A 22,006-nucleotide genomic window follows, 5' to 3' on the forward strand; every position below is an offset into this window, starting at 1 on the left:
CATAGGTTTATTCGGAGAACACAGGCACAGACTTCCTTCTCCTTCCTCCGACGCAGGTGGAAACTGGTTCTTATATATATCTACTTAAGAATAATACTCTAACCTTTCCCCAATTAGTAATAGCTGCTCTCACTTACAACTAGACCATGCACTTCACTGTGACAGGATTGCAATATTAACAAGCACTATCATGTGACATCCTTAAGGTTGCCTCAGCATCTCTTCTACTGAATAACCACTTACCTTGCTACTGTCAATACTCAGCTGAGCCCAAACAATGATTATCATCAGCATAGCAACAATTAATAAAACAGTTAAAAAACTATCTTTTTCAAATTATTTCTGTAAACATAATACATAATTTAGCAATATATTGCACACAAGATCTACATGATTCAGACAAAACTTTGTTGCATATGATGGTGTGATGTTACCAGATATTAGCATGCCAATCTGTCCTGTTACAGAATACTAGGACACAGTTGGAAGCTTTACAATACTCACAAGATTAACTCTTAAATAAAAGCAAAAAACTGCGGATGCTGGAAATCGAAAATAAAAACAAAAATACCTGGAAAAACTCAGCAGGTCTGGCAGCATCTGCGGAGAGGAGCACAGTTAACGTTTCGAGTCCGAATGACCCTCCAATAGAACTAAGTAAAAATAGAAGAGAGGTGAAATATAAGCTGGTTTGTGTGGGGGTGGGGGTGGGGGGGGAACAAGTAGAGCTGGATAGAGGGCCAGTGATAGGTGGAGATAATCAAAAGATGAAACTTTGGATTGAAGGGGATGCTTCTGGAAGCTGGGTAGTTCTCTACAGGAAGGGCATTGTAATATTCCATTTTTCAATTGTTCAGTGTTTGACTATGTGCCTGTTGACTATTCTCTATTCTGTGTGCTGTTAGTCAAGCCTGGGTGTCTTAGAGGAACAGAAACTAACTGAAAGCAAAAAGCTGTAAGCATGAGAGCAGACATTTTAAACGCATTGTAAATAAAACTTCTGTTCAGACACAGAAACTGGTGTCATCAAGGCCTAAGACACAACAATTGGTGATGAGTTGGAGAATAGTTAAAATTTATTGCCTTCAGCACCTTTCCTTTCTTTGCTGGTAAGTCCACCCATATCATGGGATCAATGGATTTCAGGGTTCAAGACCTACTGAATCGCTACTGAAATAGACAGTCTGGATTAGCAGCGATCTGTAAGAAGGCAATACATTGTCTTGGAGCAAAAGGCCAGTGAATGTTCGAGCAGCTTACATCAATGTTTGATATGGTGGTAAGTGCTTTCAAAAAATACTTCAGGCCAAAGAAAAGTGCAATTATCGAACAACATACATTCTGCAGAGATGCCAGAGAAATGGTGAGCCCATAAAACAACACATGGCAGCATTGTGGGAGTTGACTTCCACATACAAATTTGGCATACTAACTAACAAACTAATTCATGCCAAATTATTCAAAGAACTTCACTTCCACGAATTAAGGAATGTCTCCTCATGAAGAATGACGATTTAACCTTGGAAAAAGCCACAACCTTGGCAGTCCAAATTGAATCTGCCAATGTTAGATTCAAAGAGGCTACACAGAAATGCATCCTCAGACTCAGGGTCACAGACACAGCTTGCCCAACCAGTTCAAAGTGAAGGGTTATGGACAAAGGGACCTCAGCAGTCTCATCAACACTTGCCCCATCAAGGTCAGATACCTTCAAAAATGTGCCCAAATTCTGGAGGTATACATCGGTTTCAATGCCACGTCCAGCTCAAGGGAAAAGTGTTACCCCTGCTAAAAGTGGAATTACTTTGCAAAGGTGAACAGACCGTAGAAGAAGAGAGCTTCATCAGTTCAACACGTGGGGAAGTAGCTTCCTGAGAGTGAGCTGCAGCATGTATAAACCATCACAGATGGTAAAACAGCAGGCCATTTTAAGGAATGCTCAGTCACAACTCAGGCATCTCAGTATCAATTCTCATCGATGTTGGTGTGAAAGTATTTATATTAAGCAACAAGCTCTACCATTGTTATTTTTTGGCAGCTTTCATTCTGCAACAGACATTCTTCAAGTTTAAGAAGACTTCATTATTCCGGTTTTGGGAATGATCACAGTTCCAGTGTGCTTCAAAAATGTCACCCTAGACAGGTTCACATTGCAAGCAGCCAAAGGCTCTATGGGAGTAAACCTTTTTGATAAGCTTGGCTTCAAACTGGAAGACCCCACTGGAGCACACATTAACGTGATCAATGACACAAGCTACACACAATGGTATCCTTCCTTTTTTTACTGGATTTGAGAAGATTAAGGTCATGCTCCTTGCATTGACACATCAATTCCTAGGGTACAGAGTGACACCAGCTGGAGGAAAGCCTACGCACGACAACATTAAAGCCATTCATAAACTTCCGACCTCCTCTAAGGTGAAAGTGTTGGCATCATTCCTCGGCACTACCAACTTTTATCACAAATTCGTTCCTAAATCCACAGAGATTATGGAGCCTCTTCAAATGCTAATATGCAAAGATGCACAATATGGGAATGGACAATTGCACAGCAAACAGAGTTTGTCACATGAAAGGTGGAGATAACACCTCTGCAAGTCCTTGTGCATTTCAACCTACATGTGGAAATGTATGTCACAACAGATGTGTTAGGAAATGCAATAGGAGCTGCACGCTCAAAGTACATTGAAGGAAGTGAACGACCAACCACTTACTTGTCACGTCCATTGTCAGAAACTGAATGCAAATACTCTACTGGAGAGCAGGAAGCACTAGCCCGCATCTACACTTACGAATTGGCACATGTATCTCTATGGTAGAATGTTCACTTTCCACACTGATCACCAAACGCTGGCTACATTGTTAGCCACCTCTGCACATCTACAGATGGTCAGATCATGCTCATCAGTACAACTTTGAGGTCAGTATCTCGCAGGTTTATGCAACCGAGCAGCCGACATGCTGAGCCGAACTACTATTGCAGGCGGCCTTAGTGATAGTGAAGCAATTTGTGACACTGAAGACTATGCGATTGTAGTGATTTTACTCAGCTGCAAAACTTGTTACATGAGAGGAGTTGAAGGCAGAATCAGCGATAAATAGCGTGTTGTAGAAAATAAGCCAGTACCTAAAAACCAAATGGCCTTGTTAAATAGGGGAGGACCTCATCTTATACTACAGTGTACGTAATGAGCTCCCATTGTTTGATGTCAACTGTATCGCATGCGGTTCTCAAGTAGTTATCCTGAAAGCACTACTGCAATGTGTATTGCATCTTGCCCGTGAAGGACATCTGGGTGGTGTTAGGATGAAACAACAATCCTGTGCAGCAGTCTGGTGACCAGCAATAGATAACCATATAGATGAGTTCATTAGAAACTGCGTAGCTTGTACCCTCAATGAAAGATCTGTTGAGCCATGTCCTGCACCTCTACAACTGACGCCATGACCAACAAAACCATGGCAACAACTCCAAATAAATAATTTTGGAGAAGTGCAAGCAGCCCCTACCAATCAACGTTTTTTGCTTGTTGTTCATGATCCACACAGCAAAAGGTGGGAAATCGCTACAAAAAAATCCATAACCGCCATAACTTCGGCTATTGACATTCTAGATATGTTGTCTAACAAATGGGGTATGCAGGAAACTATCACTATAGTCAATGGGCTGCGTTTTGTTTCCAGTCAGATCAAGAGTTCCTAGCAAGTTACAGAAGTCACCACCACCGTGAGACAACCCGCAATTGAATGGTGGCATCAAATGATTCAACAGGATGATCAAAGACATTTGAAAGCTAGCATGTCAGAGGGGAAAACATTTGAACAATCCATTAATATCCTATTCACGCACAATGATCCACCTCAAACTCTCTGACTGAAAGTACACCAGCCAAACTTATGACTGGTCATAATTTTTACCTGCCACTAAACATAGGAACATAAGACTTAGGAGCAGAAGTAGACCATTCAGCACTTCGAACCTGCTCCACCATCAATAAGATCATGGCCGATCTGGTTGTGGTCTCAACTTCACTCTTCTATCCCCATAGCCCTTGACTCCCTTGTCTATCAAAAATCTAACTCTGCCTTGAGTAAATTCAATGACCCAGCCTCCACTGCTTTCTGGGGAAGAGGATTCCACATACTAACAACCTTCTGAGAGAGAAAAAATGTCCTCGTTTCTGTCTTAAATTAATTTTATTACCTTAAAAGTTTCAAATTTAAGAGCTTATACAGTCAAATCTTTTCAGTCCCAGCAATGGTGAGTTTATGTTTTAGTCCTTAAAAGAGAAGGTGCTAAAGTTTTTGCAGTTTCTTGAATGTGCTCAAAACGCACTTGAAATTGCACTAGTTAGGTTACATTTTAAGTTTCTGCTAAAATTAATTTGCATTATCACAAACATAAAATCTTCTATGAAATATCGTGATTGGAAAGAATAATAAAATGTAAGTTTTTTTTGCTATTTTCATCAAAACTATTCATTGGTGTAATTAAGAGTAGTAACCTGGTGCAGTTTTATTATTACTGAATTTGCTGGAAATGAATTCACAACCAAAAATAAGCATTTTTAATAAGAATGTCAAGACTTTCACCTGTGAGAAATCTGATTTAAAATTGTTGAAAATAACTTTAATAAAACTATACTGAATCATTTGCCAGTTTCATTGGAATACAACAGTTTGTTAGTAAATTCAATTGTTTTGACATGAAAAAGCACATTTAGTGGAATCTTGTAATGCTGACCTGCATGGCCAGTTTTGGATGTAGGCTCTGATCCAGGTGAATTGAATCTTGAACCAATAGAACAGATCACAGAAAACATGAGCATAAATAGTATTTGCAAGACTCACTTAATGTTTAAAATATCCTGATCTTTTGCATTGGTTTGGTTGATTCCATCCTAATTGCACTGATATTACTGGCGGAAACTCAACCCCTAGAACTTCTTTACATAACCCTCCGTCTCTTTGCTTAGAGTAACTAAAATACATCTTTTTTTTCTAAATAATTAAAAATAACAATAAACTGTACATGTTTTGGTAGTAAATTCCAAAATGATTCATGCTATAAAGAGGATTTAGTCCTAAACCTTCGTATTACATCTATATATCTTAGAGAAAAGAGAATAATAACAAATAATATTCTCTAAAATACATCCATTACAACATAACACTAAATCTGAATGTACAATCTCTTATCTGAGCCTGAGGCTCAATCTTTGAGCACATACTCAGTAAGTAGAGCATTATCAGACTGGAAAAGTGGCATTTTTCATTTCGTAATCTTGGTTTTCATTCTCACTGCATTTGTTATTTTTAGACCCATTCTCAGAATGTTAACATCTGAAGGTGATCCGCAGCATTCCAGCTGGGAGCTTACTCCAAAATGTTTGTACACGTTTTTTCCCCATCTGGAGCTGCTGTCACTGAACAGGTGTTAAAGAGAGAGACTGAAAAAAAAAGCAAGACTTTTAAAACATTTTTCAGCAAATAAACCCTGTTTTCTAGTTTTGAATCATTTCTTCTCCCACTGATTATCTTATTTACCCTTTGTTTGTTCCAGCCCTCTGTGCTACACTTTGTTCCCTTAGTGAAAGGGTGGGTAGATGACTATGCTTCAATATCTTTCTGCCAATGACCATGGTGAGCAGATCATTAGGAAGTGTATGATATCAACCCAAGATGGCATCTTTATCTCCCCAACGATTTGACTACCTTGGTACATAATGACAGACTTCATTTCAAGTGCTGATAATCAGAAATCATTGGTCTGATGCAACACCATGAAAGTTAGAGCCCCACAGTGTCCTAGCGTCCAGTGTTTTGAAGAACCCCTATCAAGGGAGAATTGCTATGTCAGACATTCCATAACAGTTCAAACCTTTACCAGCACTTTTAAATTCTTATACATTCAAAAAGCCCACAAACAACTGCAAGAAAATTCTCTCAAAAAGCCCTATCCAGTATTCTCTGTGAGCAGCTGAAGAACCCTTTAAATAGCCTTTCAAATGGCCACCTCAGGATTTGTACCTCCCATGATTGGTGGATGAGAACAGGAAATGCCAGTCAGGTGGTGAGGTTGGAAAATGGTTGCATCATAAAGACATTACTTACCTATGATTTGAATTTATTCATGAGGCTTTGACTAGCAAGATTAAAGTTCCAGGGAAAATCTAAATTTTGGTAAGAAAGAGTGATCAATAGGCAGGAAGAACAAACATCTTATTTTAGTGTCTTTTATTGCCCCATCTTTGAATGGCACTGACAATCTTAATTATAAAGCCAAGCAAAGAAACATCTCAATTATGGGATGAGCAAGCTATTAACAAAACCTGAGATCTGTGCAAAGTAAAGTATTGCAATGATAGTGCAGAGATCAGGGAAATGAAAATGGGGTCAGAGAGCAGATTATAACAAAGCATTGAATTTGACCTCATTTTATGCTGTCAGTATATCAAACAATATTTGATACCATCTACTGGGTGTCCTCGTAAAAGAAAATAGAGAATATTTAGCATTGGCATTGTCACAAATTAAGTTCAACATGCTTGAGTACAATAATGTTCTGAAGTTTGTAGAAACAGAAGGCTTAGGCATAGATAGAGGGGAGAAAGGAAAAACAGAATAGCGACACGTTATTGGCTGCTCAGGGAAATTATTTATCCATTCATAAATTTAGAGGAATCCTTTCTTCTCAGCGGCAATGGCCATGTTATTTTGCTACTTTGTAGCCAAATTAGTCAAACAGAACACACCTTTGATAGAATGGCTGCAGTTGAACTGAAGCAAATGCTTGCACTACGCCACTTGGCAGTTGCGAGAATAGAACATATCAGGCCCCAAACTGGCAATGTTTAAAGCAGCTGTTTTTTTTTCTCTCTGTATTTCCTATGTAAGCAGCTTAATTCAAAACTGGCTAGTTTTATAAAGTAGTGGTGGTGAATCTGAATGGATTCTGATGCCAAACCTGAAGTTGGAGGATAACTTCCTCAGAAAAAGTGAAAACCAGACCAGCTGTTTCTGTTTACTTAGAAGTATTCACTCAAGAGCCACATTGGAAAGAGATTGGCAGCAGGTCATTTTGTGTTTGGGGAATGATGCACATTGCTGGGCGAAGCCTAAAACTGGATGAATTGAAGTTCAATTGTGATTATTTTGTGATATTAGGAATTCTGGTGAATATTTGATTTTGCACAAAGCAATGTTTAGACATCTGTTCCAAAGTTAAATTTAAAAATGCTGAGATTTTACTCCTACTAGAAGCCTCAATTTTAATTTGATTTACTCAGAAAACAGTGCATGAGCAGAAATCAATGTGCTTTATATTAATCTTCAGCGCTACTTGAAAAAATGCTATAACATGCATAATTTCAATCAACTCTATCATTGCACGCTTCATTGCCCGATTGCAATATTGAAAGGCTTTTGATTACTTTTGCTACTTCTTGTGAATCTTAGTTCAATTGAATGAAATGCACTCAATTAACAAAACTCTTACACAAGTTAATCCATGCTATCAATCAGAAACAAGCACATCATTTCAAATCTGTTTGCCTGAACAATCAATGAATGATCAATGTACCTTCACTTTGCTGCTGTTGTATTTACCTGCTCTGCAGCGGTGTTTCAAGTCAATATTTGCAACATTGCTACTCATTGAGTTGTGTACAGGTACTCAGCTTTTGGGGAACATCATAAATGAGGGGAAAATACATATTTAAAGAAAGAATATAAATTTGTTATGTGCTGTGACAAACGCTACCTAAATTCCTTGCTATGGCCACTACACTGTAAATGGCAGCTAAAAGAAGGTTCACTCGACTGATTCCTGGGGTGAAGGGGTTGCCCTCTGAGGAAAGCATGGGCAGCTTGGGCCTGCCTCAATTTAAGTTTAGGAGAATGAGAGACGATTTTATTGAAACATAAGATCCTGAGGGGACTTGACAGGGTGGATACTGAAAGGATGTTTTCCCTTATGAGAGAGGCTAGAACTGGGGGACACAGTTTAAAAACTAAGGGTCTCCCATTTAAGACAGAGATGAGGAGAATTTTTTTTCTAAATGTCATGTGTCTGTGGAATTCTCTTCCCCAGAAAGAGGTGGAGGTAGGGGTCATTGAATATTTTTGAGGCTGAGTTAAACAGATTCATGATTGACAAGGGGATCAAAGGGTATAGGGGGTAGGAAGGAAAGTGGAGTTGAGGCCACATTCAGATCAGCCATGATCTTAGTGAATGTCGGAGTAGGTTCGAGGGGCCAAATGGCCTACTCCTGCTCCTAATTTGTATATTTCTATGTAAAACCACAGCAATTTGTCAAGAATAGCATCACAAGGGTATCCCTGCAGAGGGTTTTTCCGTAACCGAGTTATTTCAAGTTCAAGGGAGCTGAAGAAAAATTGCCAGTTAAAACAGAAAATGTTGAACATGCACAGGAGGTCTGTCAGCATAGATCAGTGGTGGGCAGCCTGTGGCTTGTGGGCTACATGTGGCCCATCAGGGTTCTGAGTGTGGCCCACGAGACATTTTGTTGACCATTGTCCATGTGCACAGTTGCCAGGATCCGCTGGTTTCTGTCTGCGTAGTATTTTCCCTACCGGTATTACTAAAGTGATACGCATGCAAAGCAAGGGCACATGAAGTGAGTTGAGTGCTGATTGCACACAACACTGACTGTGAGAGCCGTGCGCTCCCTCTGCGTCTAATCAAAGTGCTACTACGATGCCTGATTTCAATCTTGCTGCCCACTGAGTTGAAGGAGGGTCACTTATGCGGCCCACTCACTAGCCTAGGTTGCCCATTGCTGAAATAGATAGATAAAGATTTCAGGTTTCAAACTGGATGAAAATAATACCAATTTGATAGACAAACTTTGACCAAAATAAATGTGACCTTCATCCACTCAGCAATCACCATTATTATATCTCTTCCATGAGATATTGGACTCAATGCAAAGATAAATATCAAATGATATATTAATATATTCTGCTCTGTGTAGATACAACCTTTTTGTAGAAACAGAGCCGATATATCATATTACAGAATTGGGGCATTTTGTGACTATAGCACCCAACTAGCAAACAGTTATCTTTTATGGTCTCCACTACATTTCATATCTAGACATTGATGATTTGGAGTGTGAAGAAAAGTTAACAGCATGTTTTGATTGTTCAGTTGAACCTATTTGCTTCTCTGACTATGACCTGGTGATGATCATTGACATGTCACTTAGAAATTTAAAAATTAGTCTGGAAAGTTTAATCCTGCTGATGAACCAAAGGTTATTCTCCCTCTAAGAACCATTGATACAGTGGGTAAAAGCTCACAAATCAACAGTATCTTAGCAAATGAAAAAGTGACCTTGTCTTTTTTTGTCCAAACTTGTTTGAAATATCACTGAACAATATTATGAATTAATTGCAACTCATGCTCAGCAATTCTATTGAAAGCACATTTTTCTTAATGTCTATTCATGAACCAAGGATCTTCAACAACAGCAAGTCGTATTTACATAATGCCTTTAACATCATGAAGCATCCCAAGGTGCTTCACGGGACTGTTATAAAGCAAAATTTAACACCGAGCCATATAAAGTCATATTAGGGCAGGTGGTCAAAAGCTTGGTGAACTAGATTGGTTTTAAGTAGCATCTTAAAGGAGGAAAGCAAGGTAGAGAGGTGGAGATGTTTATGGAGGGAATTCCACGGTTTAGGGCCTACGCAGTTAGAACCATAGAACCATAAAAAAGTTACAGCACAGAAGGAGGCCATTCAGCCCATCTTGTCCATGCCAGTCCAGGTGCCCTTTTTAATCCCACCTTCCTGCACCGGGCCCATAGCCCTGCAGCTTACAGCACTTTAGGTGCAGATCCAGGTACTTTTTAAAAGAGTTTAAAGTTTCTGCCTCTACCATCAACTTGGGCAGTGAATTCCAGATACCCACTACCCTCTGAGTAAAAATATTCTTCCTCATGTCCCACCTACACCTCCTGCCACTTATCTTGAATCTATGTCCCCTGGTTCTAGAATTCTCCATCAAGGGAAACAATTTTATCCTGTCCACTCTATCTATTCCCCTCATAATTTTGTACACCTCAATCAAGTCACCTCTCAGCCTTCTTTGTTCTAAGGAAAATAACCCCAACCTATCCAATCTCTCCTCGTAGCTACACTTTTCTAACCCTGGCAACATTCTTGTAAACCTCCTCTGCATTCTCTCCAGAGCTATTACATCCTTCCTGTAATGTGGTGTCCAGAACTGCACACAATACGCCAGTTGTGGCCTCACCAGTGCTTTATACAATGCCAACATTATATCCTTACTTTTATATTCTATACCTCTGCCAATGAAGGAGAGCATTCTATACGCCTTCTTTACAACCCTGTCTACTTGAACTGCTGCCTTCAGGGACCTGTGTACTTTTATGCCAAGATCTCTCACTTCATCTACCCCTTAGTATATTCCCATTTATTGTGTAATCCCTGTAACTGTTTGACCTACCTAAATGTATGACCTCACACTTCTCTATGTTAAAATCCATCTGCCACTTTACCGCCCACTCCACCAACCCCTCTATATCGTTTTGGAGATTATGGCTATCCTCTACATTATCCACTACTCGGCCAATTTTTGTGTCGTCTGCAAATTTCCCAATCGTGCCCCCCATGTTCACGTCCAAATCATTAATATATAACACAAACAGCAAGGGTGCCAACACCGAGCCCTGTGGAACACCACTTGAGACAACTTTCCATTCACAAGGGCATCCATCCACCATTACCCTTTGTTTCCTGTTACAAAGCCAACCTTTTATCCAGTTTGCCACATTATCCTGAATCCCATGGGCTTTGACTTTCCTGACCAAACTGCCATGTGGGATGGGACCTTGTCAAATGCCTTGCTAAAATCCATGTACACAACATCCACTGCACTACCTTCATCAACCCTTCTTGTCACTTCCTCAAAGAATTCAATCAAATTTGTGAGGCAAGACCTTCCTTTAACAAATCCATGCTGACCATCCCTGACTAGTCCATGCCTTTCCACATGACAGTTAATCCTATCTCTCAGGATTGATTCTACTAATTTGCTCACCACCGATGTAAGACTAACTGGCCTATAATTGTTTGGGATTTCCTTTGATCCCTTTTTAAACAATGGAACTACGTTTGCATTTCTCCAGTCCTCCAGTACCTCCCCTGTATCTAGTGAAGATTGGAAAATCATCCTCAGAGCATCTGCTATCTCCTCCCTGACTTCCTTCAGCAGCCTTGGAAACAATCCATCTGGCCCTGGTGACTTTTCCTCTTTCAAGGATTTCAGCCCTTCGAGTACTTCCTCTCTCTTTATGACTATCCCGTCCAATATTTCGCAGTGTTCTTCCTGGACTACTATATCTACATCCTCCCTTTCTTTTGTAAACACAGAGACAAAATATTCATTCAAAACCCTTCCCACAGCCTCTGCATCTACACACAAGTTTCCACCTTCATCTTTGATAGGTCCCACTTTTTCCTTAACTAACCTTTTAGCATAAATGTATTGGTAAAACAGTCACCAATGATAGAGCAATTAAAATTGTGGATGCTCAACACCATGGAGGGAAGCTAAAAGAAATATCCGAATTTTAAAATTGAGTCTCTGCTTGAAGGGGAGCCATTGTAGGTCAGCGAGAACAAGAGTGACTGGCAAATGGGATTTGGTGCAATTAAGGACACACGCAGCAGAGTTTTAGATGACCTCAAGTATACCAAGAATGTGGGAGGGCAGCCAAGAGTACATTGGAATAGTCAAGTCCGGAGGTAACAAAGGCATGAATGAGGGTTTCAGCAGCAGATGAGCTGAGTCAAAGGTGAAGTTCGGCAAGGTTATGGAGGTGGAAATAAGCAGTCTTAGTGATGGTGTGGATGGGTTGGAAACTCATCTCATGGTCAGATATGACACCAATGTTGTGAACAATCTGGTTCAGCCTCAGACTGTTGCCAAAGAGAGAGATGGAAAATGTAACTAGGGAATGGAGTATGTAGCAGGGATTAAAGACAATAGCTTCATTCTTCTCAATATTTAATTGGAGGAAATTTCTGCTCCTCCAATATTGCACAAAGCATTCTGATAAATTAGCAGCAATAGAGGAGTTGAAAGAGATGGTGTTGAAGCTGAACTGGGTGTTGTCAGTGCACATCTGAAAATTACTGCACTTACTGGATGCTGTCACTGAGGCAACATATTAATGAGAAATAGGAGGAGGCCAAAGATAGCTCTTTGGGAACACTAGAGGTAGCAGTGGGGAGCAGGAAGAGAAGCCATTGCCAGTGATACTCTGGCTATGATTAAATAGATAAGAAAGGAACCAGGTGAGTTCAGTCCCACCCAGCTGGATGACAGTGAAGAGGTGTTTGAGGAGGATGGTGGTCAACCATGTCAAAAGCTGTAGACAGGGTGAGAGGGAAAAGGAGGGATAGTTTACATTTGTCACAATCACATGAGATGTAATTTGTGAACAATACTGTGGCAGGAGCGGAATTCTGTTTGAAGGAATTCAAACATGGAATTCCAGGAAAGATGGGCACTGATTTATGAACATACAAACTTATGAACATACGAGGTAGGAGCAGGAGTAGGCCATTTGGCCCCTCAAGTCTGTTCCATCATTCGATAAGATCATGGCTGATTTGATTGTGGCCTCAACACCATTTTCCTGCCTTCCCCCTATGCACTTTGACTCCCTTGTTAGTCAAGAATCTATCTACCTCTGCCTTAAAAATATCCATTGACACTGCCTCCACCGCTCTCTGGGTAAGAAAGTTCCACAGACTCAGGACCCTCTAAGAGCAAAAAATTCTCCACATCTCCGTGTTAAATGGGAGATCCCTTATTTTTAATCCATGTCCCCTAGTTCTAGGCTCTCCCACAAGGGGAAAGATCCTCTCATCATCCACCCTGTCAAGTTCCCTCAGGATCTTCCATGTTTCAGTAAGATTTGGGAGGCAACAACTTGTTCAAGGACTTTGCAGTGGAAAGGGGGTTTAAGATAGGGTGATAATTTGCAAGTACTTGGTATTTTTGAGGGGAGAAGTGATGCCAGCAGACTTGAAGGAGAGGGTAGTGTACCAACAGAAACAGATCCTGTAACAATATCAGCTAACGTGGGGCCTAGAAAGGGAAGTCTGGTCAGCAGTTTAGTGAGAATAGAGCTGAGGGACCAGAAGCTGGGTCTCATGGACAAGATGAGCTCGGAGAAGGAATGAGTGAAGATAGGAGAGAAGCTAGAGAACAATACGAGTGCAGGGTTATGGCATGGGGAACATTTACTTCAGTCTGTCAGTAGTAACAGTGGATAAGTGCGCATGAATGAGAGTTGGTGTTTGTTGGTGTTTTGACTAAACATGTTTATATTTGCCACAGGATGCTGGTGCTTCTGATGTCATTGATGAAAACTACCTCTTTGAGTGGGTGTCAGTACCTCTGGAAGACAACACAACCATCTTTGCAATGCAATACAGAGCATTACTATTTGTTTGGCCTTCACTCAAAAAGCTGCAGTAACTTTCAACTTCAATCGGAATAAAATTCAACACATTTTTCAGTGCTATTTCAAACACAATTGGCAAAGACACCAACTCAATTCACTCTTTATACTTTTGTTACCTTACAGAACTGCGTCACAAGGAATTAATTCTGTTATATCTTAGGTTGCCAGGGCAGTGCAATTGTCCCTGTTCATACTATTGCTTGGATTCACAGCACTGGGGCAACAGACAAACAAGTCTGTATGTTTGAAAGTTATGATTTTTCACCTTATTTTTTAGCCACTGGAGCTTCTTCATTCAATGATTTACTAACAGTTCTTGCTGTTCAGTTGTCCCCTCTCCTTCAAATCTGTCGTCATCACCACTGTCCTCAAAAACCAACCTCCTCACCCCCTCGATTCTTGCTAACTATTGCCCCATCTCCAACCTCCCTTTCCTTTCCATAGTTCCTCAACATGTTGTTGCCTCCCAAATCCACAGCATCTTTCCTGAAACTCCATGTTTGAATCTCTCCAATCAGGTTTCCATCCCTGCCATGGTAACAGAACGGCTCCTACTAAAGTCACAAATGACATCCTATGCTACTGCAACCAGGGTAAACTATCGGCCCACTTCCTTCTTGACCTGCCTGCAGCCTTTCACAAGGTTGATCACACTAACCTCCTCCAATGCCCCTTGTCTATCGTCTACCTTAGTGGGACTGCTCCTGCCTGGTGCCATTCTTATTCATGTAATCATAGCCACAAATTCATCTGTAATGGCTTCTCTTCCCAATCCCACATCATTATCTCTGGTGGACCCCAAGGATCTATCCTTGACCCCTCTTATTTCTCATCCATGTGTTGACCCTTGGCAACATCATCTGAAAACACAGCTTGTTTCCACATTTACACTGACAACGACAGCTTTACCTCACCACTATCTCTCTGGATCGCTTCAATGTCTCTAAATTGTCAGTTGGCTTGTTTGACATCCAATACTGGATGAGCAGAAACTTTCCCCAACTAAATATCGTGATGACTGAATCCATTGATTTCACCTGCCACCAAAACTGGATTTTGTGCAGTGGCAGGACAATGAGTTAAGGGAGACAATCTAACGAAAAACTGAAGTTCTCCCTCATTTGGATAAGACAATCTTACTATGAACACATTAACAGCAGTCAAGCTTCAAGGTATTTCAGTGCCTAGCAGCCTCATAATCAATAATTTAGGGAAATTTGCTCCCAACACCTTTAAAAGCATGAGAATATTCCAGATGAATTGCAGTGCTGGCCTGGCGGCATTACCAACACTTGACAATCAGACAGGATGTTCAGAGGAATGCCCTGGGGATCAGCTGAAAATAGAAAGTACAATTTAAGATATTCTGGACAGCACTCAATGCAGACATGAATACATGTGGGCTCAATAATTAGGGCTTAGTCCAATCAGTCTTTAATTATGGAACATTTCCTAGTAGATTTGCTAAGATATTTCCTGAATTGAGGAAGGTACACATATTTAGGAAAGAAATCTAAAACTTTGTAGCAGTGCTCTTTTCCAATCGATACCCATGTCTTTAAGTAGTTTTCAGATTTCTTTCCTGGGTGCCATAATGACCCACCCCCCAAGATGCGCTACAGGACCCCTCAGAAATCCCAGCGCAGTGACTCCATGGGAATTGCCCAGGACGTTTGAACTACAATGGGCAATTCTCCTGCTCCATGCGACCCTGCAAAAAAGTCTCCAGCCCTGAGTTAGATTTAGAAACTTCAGACAGTTTCTACTTACCTGGATAGTTACCCAGGAAATATTGGACAGAAAAATCCTGGTCTAACTCCTGGTAAATATACAACTTCCCCCCACCCCACCCCTCAATCACTCACACTGACTCCCTGCTCTACCCCCTGACTCCACACCCTGACTCCCCCCCGACACCCCAACACAGCCCGTCCTGACCTTACTGCCCTACCCAGCTGCCACCCTACCCCTCATCCACCCTACCCACTTACCCCCTTACCTCATCCACCCTACCCCCTTACCCACCCTATGCCTGTACACACTTACCTCTTTCCTTGGCTTTTCAAAGAAGCTTTGCGCTACTTAAACTCTTTACTTACCAGAATACAGCAGTTAGTGCTGTAAAAAGGGGACATGGCTTGTCTTTTCCCAACGACCCAGCACGACGAAGAAGCAGCTCCATTTCAGGTACACTCCATATTTCTGGAGAGGCTGGGGTCGGAAGTTCCAGACAGAAATGCAGAGCTATGGTGTGGCACAGAAAAGTAGGAGCAGAATGGCAATCCGATGGTGATGGCCACTCCTCGGAAGATTGTTCTTAATCACTGATTCCATTAGGAGAAACTGGTAGTGAGAAGATTCATTGCTGAATCCCCACTTGGCCAGTTATCTGTTACAGAGTCAGACCATGAAGATGCTGGACCAAAAACAAAAATTGCTGGAAAAACTCAGCAGGTCTGACAGCATCTGTGGAGTGGAAGACAGAGTTAACGTTTCGAGTCCGTATGACTCTTTATCAGAACTAAAGAGAAATAGAAATGTGGTGAAATATAAGCTGTTTAAGGGGGATGGGACAGGTGGAACTGGATAGAGAGCCAGTGATAGGTGGAGGCAAAGGAGAGATTGCCAAAGATGTCATAAACAAAAGGTCAAAAGGGTGTTGACGATGGTGATATTAGCTAAAGGATGTGCTAATGGTGACATTAAGGGTCGAAAGCAGGATGAGCAAGTGACAGATAGCCCTAGTGAGGGTGGGGTGGGGGAAGGGATCGAAATAGGCTAAAAGACAGAGATAAAACAATGGATGGAAATAAATTTTTTAAATAATTATAGAGATAGGTGGGAAAAGAAAATTAAAAAAAAAAATAATAATTATTAGAAAAAAGGGGATCAAAAAGGGTGTGAGGATGGAGGAGAGAGTTCATGATCTAAAGTTGTTGAACTCAATATTCAGTCCGGAAGGCTGTAAGGTGCCTAATCGGAAGATGAGTTGCTGTGCCTCCAGTTTGCGTTGAACTTCACTGGAACATTGCAGCAGGCCAAGGACGGACATGTGGGCATGAGAGCAGGGTGGTGTGTTGAAATGGCAAGCGACAGGGAGGTCTGGGTTAGGCTTATGGACAGACCGAAGGTGTTCTGCAAAGTGGTCACCCAGTCTGCGTTTGGTCTCTCCAATGTAGAGGAGACCACATTGGGAGCAGCGAATGCAGTAGACTAAATTGAAGGAAGTGCAAATGAAATGCTGCTTCACTTGAAAGGAGTGTTTGGGCCCTTGGATGGTGAGAAGGGGGGAAGTAAAGGGGCAGGTGTTGCACCTTCTGCGGTTGCATGGGAAGGCGCCGTGGGAGGGGGTTGAGGTGTAGGGGGTGATGGAGGCGTGGACCAGGGAATCCCAGAGGGAATGGTCCCTACGGAATGCTGACAGGGGGGGTGAAGGGAAGATGTGTTTGGTGGTGGCATCATGCTGGAGTTGGTGGAAATGGCGGAGGTTGATCCTTTGAATGCGGAGGCTGGTGGGGTGATAAGTATGGACAAGGGGGACCCTATCATGGTTCTGGGAGGGAGAGGAAGGTGTGATGGCGGATGCGCAGGAGATGGGCCGGACACGATTGAGGGCCCTGACAACCACTGTGGGTGGAAAACCTCAGTTAAGGAAGAAGGAAGACATGTCAGAGGAACTGTTTTGGAAAGTGGCATCATCAGAACAGATGCAATGGAGGCAAAGGACCTGAGCGAATGGGATGGAGTCCTTACAGGAAGCGGGGTGTGAGGAGCTGTAGTCGAGGTAGCTGTGGGAATCGGTGGGATTGTAATGAATATTGGTTGACAGTCTATCACCAGAAATTGAGACAGAGAGCTCAAGGAAGGGAAGGGAAGTGTCAGTGATGAACCATGTGAAAATGATGGAGGGGTGGAAATTGGAAACAAAATTAATATATTTTTCCAGATCCAGATGAGAGCATGAAGTGGCACCGAAGCAGTCATCGATGTACCGGAGAAAGAGTTGTGGGAGGGGGCCGGAGCAGGACTGGAACAAGGAATGTTCCACATACCCCATAAAGAGACAGGCATAGCTGGGGCCCATGTGGGTACCCATGATTTCCAGCATCCTCAGTATCTTGCTTTTATGATGAGGATGCTGGGATTGATTTCTGTCTGTTAAATTAGTCAGCTTTTGGCAAGGTGACATTTCAAATACTACAAATGGCCTCCATTTCCACTTTAAGGAAATGGAGAAGCCATCACACACAGTCACTGCTCCTGCTTGCATCCAGAGTTCCCTGTTAGAAGTGTTTTGTCAGTGAGTACTAGGGAGGACAGGATAACCCTTGGCTATAAAGGCACCAGCGTTTAAAATTCCCAACGTTCGCTGTCCACCCTCGTACATTCAGAATAACCACTGAATGTTCTGGAGATCACTTGCCAGTTATGGAATTTTATCCCAGTATAAGCCACTGCTTTACTGAGGAGGGGGAGAAGGTTGAAAATCAAAGCTCAGCGTTGTCTCCACCACCTAGCATCAGTAATGCTATTAGATGTGAAGGAATAATCAATAGGGTAGAATTGAATCAGCTTTTCCTTATGTTACAAAAACTCAGTTTGGTGTTGAGTAAACAATCTGCTTATGGATGGATGCCTTTAGGTTTAGTCATGAAGATTCACTTCAGTTATTCTCCCCAATTCCGGACCTGTGGTTGGAAAAGGAGAACCAGTGTAGACTGCTTCAATGTCTTATTGACTGTTTGAACTAACTTCTCATGACTGCAATGTAGTCTTTGCAAAAAGATGAAAGGCTGATCAAGAACAGATCAATGATCCCCTGAATGTGGTAATGCGGAATTGGCCTCTTGACATTTTAGCAAATGGAAAATGTAACTCGCAGTTGATAATGCACTGTCTGCCACACAAGTCTCAAGAAACGTTTCATTTCATGCATAGAATGTTCTTCTGCAGATGGTGAGGGCAAATAGTTTCAGTGCTCCTACCAATTAGACAATTAGCACCAGATGTCATAATATTGCTCTTCTCATGCTAAAGTGATTATAACATGCACCAGCAAATTAAATTATTTGAAATGGAATTTATTTTGAGACATTTATATCTTAAACGTGAAAATATTTTAGAGTTGTAATTGGATAACATTATTATATACTAACAGATTCTAATTGGGTAGAATCAATATTGCAGCAAGAACAGAGACAGAAGGTTAAGGTTGCACTAAGGTGTACCAAGAGCTCTCCTTCGAAAGAGAGATGAAAATGTGTTCCTCATTTCCTGCAGCGCTCCCTACCATGAAGACCATGCTTTTATTTTCTGAACACATTGATAATTCATTGTTAATAATAAAATCACTTCCACATGGGCACATCATAGTGAATTAAAACGTTTTGCACACATCTTTTAAAGTTTTTTGATGAGGTTGTGTGTGCATTGGGCATACATAGCAGAAGAAAACTATTAATGGAAACAGCTTTAAGAGATAACAAAATAAAACAGATAAACAAAACCATATGACAAACTCAACATATTTGTTCATACTTGACAATTAAGTATCAGTATCTTGCTTATCAGTGTTAGATCTATTACTCTTTTATTTCTGATAACATCATTTTATAAGATTTTTAAAGTGGCTTGTTAAAATGTATTTTTTTAGACTTCTCTCTTGGTATTAATCATTCTTGTCAGTGCCAATCCTCAATTTAAAATGAAACTAACAAATACAAAGTTTATGGGCCGCCAAGTGACAGAATCCACTGGCAACAACACCGAGACTAACCATCCCCATTGACAAAGTGGATCTGGAGGCAGGAGTGAGCAATTTGAGGCTTGCCTCTTGTACGAACAAGTTTTTTTTATTCATTCATGAGATGTGGGCATGACTGGCAAGGCCAGAATTTACCACCCACTCCCAATTTGCCCTTAATAACATGCTGGGGAGCCTTCTTCTTCAACTGCTGCGGTCCATGTGGTGAAGTTGGAGTCATATAGTTGGAGTCAAACCTAGCACAAAGGAAGATGGTTGTGGTTGTTGGAGGTCAGTTATCTCAGCTCCAGGGCATCACCGCAGGAGTTCCTCAGGTTAGTATCCTCGGCCCAAACATCTTCAGCTACTTAATTAATGACCTTCCTTCCATCATAAGGTCAGAGGTGGGGATGTCCGCTGGTGATTGCACAATGTTCAGCACCATTCGCAACTCCTCAGATACTGAAGCAGTCCATGTCCAAATGCAGCAAGGCCTGGACAATATCCAGGCTTGGGCTGACAAGTGGCAAGTAACATTTGTGCCACACAAGTGTCAGGCAATGACCATCTCCAACAAGAGAGAATCCAACCATCGTCCCTTGATGTTCAATAGCATTACCATCACTGAATCCCCCACTGTCAACATCCTGGAAGTTACCATTGACCAGAAACTGAATTGGACTAGCCATATAAATACTGTGGCTACAAGAGCAAGTCAGAGGCTAGGAATCGTGCAATGAGTAACCCATCTCCTGACTCCCTAAAGCCTGTCCACCATCAACAAGGCACAAGTCATGAGTGTAACTTCCCACTTCCCACATACTTCCCACTTGTCTGGATGAGTGCAGCTCCCACAACACTCAAGAAGCTTGACTCCTTCCAGGACAAAGCAGCCCACTTGATTGGCACCACATCCACAAATATTCACTCCCTCCACCACCGACGCAGAGTGGCAGCAGTGTGTGCCATCTACAAGATGCACTTCAGAAACTCACCAAGGCTCCTTAGACAGCACCTTCCAAACCCATGACCACTACCATCTAGAAGGACAAGGGGAGCAGTTGATGGGAACACCGCCGCCTGGAAGTTACCCTCCAAGTCACTCACCATCCTGGCTTGGAAATATATCACTGTTCCTTCACTGTCACTGGGTCAAAATCCTGGAATTCCCTTCCTAACAGCACTGTGGGTGTACCTATGCCACATGGACTGCAGCAGTTCAAGAAGGCAGCTCACCACCACCTTCTTAAGGGCAACTAGGGATGGGCAATAAATGCTGGCCCAGCCAGCGAAGCCCACATCCCATGAATGAATTAAAAAAAGACACTCATTATACCATTAGGTAGGGAGTTCCAGGATTTTGACCCAGCACAAATGAAGAAATGATGATCTAAATCCAAGTCCATATGGTGCGTGAATTAAGATGACCGTGTTTCTTTGCACCTGCAGCCCTTGACCTAGGTGGTGGAGGTGGCAGATTTGGGAGGTGCCACTGAAGATGCTGCAATGCATCCTGTGCAATTATACGCACCATGGGTATGGCACACCAATGGTGGAAGAGATAAGATGTTTAGGCTAGTGGATGGAATACTGAACAAGTAGACTGATCGGGATTGCATTGAGCATCACTGCAGCTGCAACCATCCAAACAAGTGCGAAGTATTCCATCACACTCCCAGCTTGTGCTTTGTAAGTGGTGAGAGGCTTTGGGGAGCCAGGAGGTGAGCCACTTGCCATAGAAAACCAAGCCTCTGACTTGCTCTAGTAACCACAACATTTAGGTAACTGGTCCATGCAGTCAGAAACTGCTTCAGTACCTGAGGAGTTGTAAATGGTACTGAATACTGTGCAATCATCAATGAACATACCCATTCAACCTCATAGTGGAAGGAAGGTGACTGATGAAGATAGTTGGGCCTAGGACACTGTCCTGAGGAACTCATGCAGTGATGTCCTGGGGGTGAGGTAATTTGCCTTCAACAACTATTGCTTCCAGGAATACCTCAATTTTGGAACACTTATCCCTGTTTTCAAATTCCTCCACGGCCTCACTCATCCTTATCTCTGTAACCTCCTCCAGTCCTACTACCCTCCGAGATCTCTGTGCTCCTCCATTTCTGGCCTCTTGTGCATCCCCAATTTTCACCACTCAACTCTTGGCAGCTGTGCCTTCAGCTCTGAATGCTTCTTCATGTCATCTCTGGTTATTTTGCCAATTGCCTTAAATTTGTGCCCTCTGGATACCAATCCTTCTACCACTGGAAATGTGGGCACAATTTTAACATTGTTTTGGTGAATGGTTTCTGAATCAGTTAAAATCGGGCCCAAAGCTTCTATTTTGAACATCTATTAAAACTCCTCTTAATCTTTTCTAAGGAGAACAACCCAAGTTTCTCCAGTCTCACATAACTGAAATTCCTCATCACTGATATTATTCTCATAAATATCTCTTGCATCTTCTCCTTATTATCTAACTGGTGAGAGATTGCAGAACTCTGAGGTGCAGAGGGACCGGGGTGTCCTAGTGCATGAATCGCGAAAGGTTAGTATGCACGTACAGCAAGTAATTAGGAAAGCTAATAGGATGTTATCATTTATTGCAAGGGGAATTGAATACAAAAGTAGGGAGGTTATTCTTCAGTTGTACAGGGCATTGGTGAGACCACATTTGGAGTACTGTGTGCAGTATTGTGGTCACCTTGTTTAAGGAAGTATGTAAATGTGTTGGAAGCAA

This window comes from Cetorhinus maximus, chromosome 2 (genome assembly GCF_964194155.1).
Source record: "Cetorhinus maximus chromosome 2, sCetMax3.hap1.1, whole genome shotgun sequence".
Lineage (NCBI taxonomy): Eukaryota > Metazoa > Chordata > Chondrichthyes > Lamniformes > Cetorhinidae > Cetorhinus > Cetorhinus maximus.